Below are 7073 nucleotides of genomic sequence, written 5' to 3' on the forward strand. Positions count from 1 at the left end.
GAGGACGCAGATCTGTCCTGTAATTCCAGTCGGATGAGGCCTGACCTCCTCGGGGGGGGGGGGGGGGGGGGGGCTTGTCTCGGTGGTGTGGCCTGATCCATCTCGTCGTGTTCTACGCCCCCCCCCCCCCCCCGTGAATCATTCTGCACACATCCGTTGCACTGCCGAAACATTTCGTCCCACACGAGCAGCAATTTTCCGGATGGATACATCACATTCTCTCATGCCAATATTGCACGCTTTTTCAGACTCACTAATTTGAAGGTACGGTTCGCACATGCGTCTGCGAGGCATCCTGCACGTCTGCTCAAGTTCCAGTATGTTTTACCTTCGGTTTATAGCGACAACGACCGCCGCTGGCACCTTTTACCGACAGATGGTGTTGTGCCGCGATATCGATGTTCACCTTTAACCCGCGGGCCGACGTGGTTCAAATGCTGATCATTTCTGTAGAACATACCAACGTCCTGTGAATATGAACGTCCTATCTCTAGTCGTTCAAGGTGTTCTGTTCTTTTCTGAACGTGAGTGTACATGCAACATGCATGTTTGTGAAACAGTCTTTGGAAATACCGCCACTCGAGAATTTAACAGCTGTATGGAAAGCATTTGTAGACTTAGAGAAAGCTTTTGACAATGTTGACTGGAATACTCTCTTTCAAATTCTAAAGCTGGCAGGGGTAAAATACAGGGAGCGAAAGGCTATTTACAATTTGTACAGAAACCAGATGGTAGTTATAAGAGTCGAGGGACATGAAAGGGAAGCAGTGGTTGGGAAGGGAGTAAGACAGGGTTGTAGCCTCTCCACGATGTTATTCAATCTGTGTATTGAGCAAGCAGTAAAGGAAACAAAAGAAAAATTCGGAGTAGGTATTACAGTCCATGGAGAAGAAATAAAAGCGTTGAGGTTCGCCGATGACATTGTAATTCTGTCAGAGACAGCAAAGGACTTGGAAGAGCAGTTGAACGGAATGGATAGTGTCTTGAAAGGAGGGTATAAGATGAACATCAACAAAAGAAAAACGAGGATAATGGAATGTAGTCGAATTAAGTCGGGTGATGTTGAGGGTATTAGATTAGGAAATGAGACACTTAAAGTAGTAAAGGAGTTTTGTTACTTGGGGAGCAAAATAACTGATGATGGTCGAAGTAGAGAGGATATAAAATGTAGACTGGCAATGGCAAAGAAAGCGTTTCTGAAGAAGAGAAATTTGTTAACATCAAGTATAGATTTAAGTGTCAGGAAGTCATTTCTGAAAGTATTTGTATGGAGTGTAGCCATGTATGGAAGTGAAACATGGACGGTAAATAGTTTGGACAAGAAGAGAATAGAAGCTTTCGAAATGTGGTGCTACAGAAGAATGCTGAAGATTAGATGGGTAGATCACGTAACTAATGAGGAGGTATTGAATAGGATTGGGGAGAAGAGAAGTTTGTGGCACAACCTGACTAGAAGAAGGGATCGGTTGATAGTACATGTTCTGAGGCATCAAGGGATCACCAATTTAGTATTGGAGGGCAGTGTGGAGGGTAAAAATCGTAGGGGGAGACCAAGAGATGAATTCACTAAGCAGATTCAGAAGGATGTAGGTTGCAGTAGGTACTGGGAGATGAAGAAGCTTGCACAGGATAGAGTAGCATGGAGAGCTGCATCAAACCAGTCTCAGGACTGAAGACCACAACAACAACAACATGGAAAGCATAAAACTTTTAGAGACCTTCCCAACAGCCCCTGTGTAATGGGCTTATATTACTTACCTAAGAATGTAGGTGACTCAACTTCGCCTAAAAATGGGTGAACGGTGTACGATTCTGCAACGTACTGAAGTATTTTTCAGAAGTGTACAAACTTGCTGTGTGGTAACGGTGAACGAAGCTAATAGCAAATTCATTGAGACACAAACCTGGATAAGTAGCAGCGTTTTCTCGGCCGCGTAGGCCTCAAGCTGGGTAAAAACTGACCAAACAGTTACGCTGGTTTTAACGAGTAGAGTCCACGTAACGAGTAGATATCACACAAATCGGACTGGCAAACTTGACTCAACTGCGACCACAGTGAGTGGAGGTGACAAACGGTTCATTCCCTGACTATTGATTATATCAATACTTTTTGAATGCAACCCAAATGTTATAGATAACTACAACCCTTTATTCTGCTCATTGTAAGGCTCCTTGATTTCATTCATGGTATAATCCACACAGATCTTCATCAGCGAAGCATCACGAAGTGTAGACACTTCGTTTCCATGCGGAAGGCACAAAGTTTTTCAGAGAAAGCTCTTAAAGTACTCCATAATGTGCCTTTTGTTGAGCAGCTTCTCACTTCATACATGGAAAATTTGTAGGGAAGCTGCCACGTAGCTCTGAATCTGTCGTGTTCGGTAGCGCAGGTAGTGAGAATGGAACTTGAGAATCGGAGGTCAAGTCCAGGCCCAAAACAGATTTTCGGTGTGTTACGAAGTTTGAGATCACCAACCGACGCATTCGATAGGATAAATCTATTTCGAAGAACCAGCTTCATAATAAAAATCACTTTCGGTTCAGGATATGGTTCTAGGCCGTTCTAGTTTGATGAATGGTCTGCCGCCACCGATCTTCTGACCGGATCGTTATGTGGTTATTTCTTTAAGCTCGTTTTCTCCCCGCGTGCTTTAAACGGGCTGTACCCAAAGTGAAGTACTTGCTGAGATTTGGTGCAGAATTGGCTTCAAGCTTAGTTCATACTTTGATCTTCACTGGGGACGTGGGCCTACGTCTACTGCTGTCCCCTGAAGTTTCAGTTCTGCTGTGTATTCGTCAGTTTTAAGTTATTATTTTAGACACATAGAAATGATAGTAGCGATACGTCTTTATGGCACTCAAGATGTCCCTTGATGCTACGGTTTTCAAGATTTTAGTTTTTGTGCCGGAGGCAGTTCGTCACCTCCTTACTTTTTAATGATTCTCTCTCTCTCTTCCGTATGTTAGGCAGCTGATGTTGACTTTGTTATATGCTGTATTCCGATTCCCGTGTGATGATTTGGTTGTCCCAATAATACGTTCGATAAAAGGAATGTATTAATCCATTATCCAAATTTAATTTCACTTTCCCACTCCCTAAGCAGTTTTTTTTTCATTTTTGATTATGCTCTGAATAAATGACTTGTGTTTTATAGTATATTTTTTATCTTATTTCTGTGTCTAAAGCTGATTTTTTATAGGTAGTTGTAGTGTCTTTCAACACTGAATGCACGAAGCAGCACTAGCTATATCTTCGCTTTGCTTTATTTTTCATAACAAACGCACTGATTTGTTAACAATTAATGAATGACCAGTTATTATAACTGTGCTTTTACACCTGACACGCCACCTCTTGACAGCGGATACATGTTGGTTCTTTTGATGTTCAGCAGTTTTGACGAGGTCTTATTAATAACATTGCTGTACTGCCATGACGCTCGTAAAATAATACATAACTGATTATACACTATGCGTTTCTGGTACTGCTACTAGTACTACTACTACTACTACTACTACTACTACTACGTGATCAGGCCCAGTGGACCGCACGCATCTACAAGTTTCCTCCTCCACTGTATTCTGTCCACTGCTGCTATCCGCCGTCCGTCCACATCTATTGACACTTGGTTTAAATCTTCATGGAGTCCATCCCTCCAACGCTTCTTCGGTCTCCCTGGTGGTCTCTTTTCTGTAGGTGTGAAATCCAGGAGCTTCCGAGGCCATCTGTGATCCTCCATCCGGCCCACATGGCCGGCACACTACATTCGTTCGGCTTTGACAGTTCCTGCTATGTTGGGCTGCTGGTATAGTTCCTCAAGCTCTTGGTTGTATCTGATCCCTGTGTCTGCATCCAGAACCGGACCGAAGATCTTCCGAAGCACTTTTCTCTCAAAAACAAGGAGCTTATGGCTGTTTCCGGATACTCCATGTCTCTTAGTCATGTACAACAACAGGCTGGATCAGGGTTTTGTACAGTCGAATCTTGAACTGCCTAGAGAGATATCTGGACCGAAGCAGTTGGGCCAGCTGTGGTAAGATCGGTTTCCTGCTTGTATTCTGGCACTGATCGTCACATTACGAGTTCTTAATGAAAAGTTCCCCTAGGTATTTCAATTCTTTTCTGCGTTTCTAGTGGTTGCCTTTTTTCAATTTATTTATTTTTCTGCTGTATACTGATAGTGTGATGATGGTTATTTAGCATAACTGGTACGATAATAAAGGAAATCTAGACAGCTGTGTGTCATGCATTTCACGAAACAACTGTTGGTAATCGATTTAAAAAATGTGTAACTACTTCACTCGAAAAATGTTCCAATTAAACTTCCACGATGCCCGTTAATAATTGGGAACTATCCGCGAAGAATTAGTCATCGTAATCATCTACGGCTGATGGAGGTTATGGCAGATGGAGATCTAGCAGCATATGCGTTTAGAGCTGTATGGACAACAACACGCAGGTAGCTATCCAGAACACCTGCAATACAAAACAAGTAGTTCGCCCGCGGAAGGTCGCACTAATTCGCTCGGTGTCTACTTTAATTGCTAACGCCCAGGAAACGCGACGCGCATCAGATAATGGCCGCGGCACATACAGTAAAAATGACCGCCGGCCACGAATTAAACGGAGAGAAGTCGGTGTGGCGGCGCTACACACGGGACAAGGGCGCAAACACGTGTAGCGGCTCGGCTCGCGCTCTGCAGATAAGAATTACACGAGGAGCGCCGCGGCCGGCCCGGCACGCGCCATCAAATATTCATGGCGCGGCCGCGCGGCGGCGCGCTGCACGGCGGGATACCAGACAGGGGCGACCCGGCCAGAGCGGCCGACCACACGCGACGAATATTCCGAAAGTCAGCCCAAATGGACTCTTGCCGGCGCTCAGACCAAACATTGCTGTCCTCGCGTAACGCTCAAAGTCCACCTCGCAGTAATACACTACTGGCCATTGAAATTGCTACACCAAGAAGAAATGCAGATGATAAACGGGTATTCATTGGACAAATATATTATACGAGAACTGACATGTGATTATATTTTCACGCAATATGGGTGCATAGATCCTGAGAAATCAGTATACAGAACAACCACCTCTGCCCGTAATAACGGCCTTGATACGCCTGAGCATTGAGTCAAACAGAGCTTGGATGGCGTGTACAGGTACAGCTGCCTATGCAGCTTCAACACGATACCACAGTTCATCAAGAATATTGACTGGCGTATTGTGACGAGCCAGTTGCTCGGCCACCATTGACCAGACGTTTTCAGTTGATAAGAGATCTGGAGAATGTGCTGGCCAGAGCAGCAGGCGAACATTTTCTGTATCCAGAAAGGCCCGTACAGGACCTGCAACATGCGGTCGTGCATTATCCTGCTGAAACGTAGGGTTTCGCAGGGATCGAATGAAGGGTAGAGCCACGGGTCGTAACACATCTGAAATGTAACGTCCACTTTTCCAAGCGCCGTGAATGCGAACAAGAAGTGACCGAGACGTGTAACCACTGGCAACCCATACCATCACACCGGGCGACACGCCAGTATGGCGATGACGAATACACGCTTCCAATGTGCGTTCACCGCGATGTCGCCAAACACGGATGGGACCATCGTGATCCTGTAAACAGAACCTGCATTCATCCGAAAAAATGACGTTTTGCCATTCGTGCACCCAGGTTCATAGTTGAGTACACCATCGCAGGCGCTCCTGTCTGTGATGCAGCGTCATGGGTAACCGCAGCCACAGTCTCCGAGCTGATAGTCCATGCTGTAAACGTCGAACTGTTCGTGCAGATGGTTGTTGTCTTGCAAACGTCTCCATCTGTTGACTCAGGGATCGAGACGTTGTTGCACGATGCGTTACAGTCATGCGGATAAGATGCCTGTCATCTCGACTGCTAGTGATACGAGGCCGTTGGGATCCAGCTCGGCGTTCCGTATTACCCTCCTGAACCCACCGATTCCATATTCTGCTAACAGTCATTGGATCTCGACCAACGCGAGCAGCAATGTCGCGATACGATAAACCGCAATCGCAATAGGCTACAATCCGGCCTTTATCAAAGTCGGAAACTTGATGGTACGCATTTCTCCTCCTTACACCAGGCACCACAACAACGTTTCACCAGGCAAGGCCTGTCAACTGCTGCTTGTGTATGAGAAATCGGATGGAAACTTTCCTCATGTCAGCACGTTGTAGGTGTCGCCACCGGCGCCAACCTTGTGTGAATGCTCTGAAAAGATAATCATTTGCATATCACAGCATCTTCTTCCCGTCGGTTAAATTTCGCGTCTGTAGCACGTCATCTTCGTGGTGTAGCAATTTTAATGGCCGGTAGTGTATTCCTGGGAAATGCTTCATGTGACCGATGGAACAAGTGCATCATTACAGCATTGTAATCACACTTCCGTGGAACTTCATCTTTCGAGCTCATATCGCGAAAAGGAAATGATTTCATTAAGTAAAATATCAATAGTACGTATGAAAATACACATCTGTTTGAAGACGCTGGTGTAAAACATAAAAATACACATTTCATGCAGCAAATATCTGCAGCCATACCCTACGAATCATTTCTTCTTATTTCACACGGTGCTATTTCACAAATCAAATCTAGGTCGCAGCCAGTTCAGTAGTACACTCTCTTCTTTTAGAAACATTGGCGTCAAATCAGAGATTGGAACAAAAATCCCAAATGCGGGAAATTTCTACTTTATCGTTTGTATAACTGTAAAAATTTACATCAGCTCACTATTCGCTTTCTGATCTGTACGAAGTGGTGATATTTTAACCGCTCTGCGCAAGGGACTCCTCCTGAGTTGGCAGCACTTGTCTGCACGGCTGTTAAACGTCCCCAGGTTGCTTGCTACTGCCTCGCTCGGCAGCGGACAGTGGCCGTGTCGCAGATGACCACGCCTCAGTTGGCTGCACTGTCAGTGCCCCTGCGCCGACCGGCGTTGCCAGATTGCCCTAATGGCTGATCGCTTCTGGCCGCGCGGCGGGGCCCCACTTCATTTGGCAACCGCGCCGGCTCATCAGCTGCCAGCAGTTGACGTGTGCCGCTCTCTGACGCTGGCT

Source organism: Schistocerca cancellata, chromosome 3 (assembly GCF_023864275.1).
Source record: "Schistocerca cancellata isolate TAMUIC-IGC-003103 chromosome 3, iqSchCanc2.1, whole genome shotgun sequence".
NCBI classification, from domain to species: domain Eukaryota; kingdom Metazoa; phylum Arthropoda; class Insecta; order Orthoptera; family Acrididae; genus Schistocerca; species Schistocerca cancellata.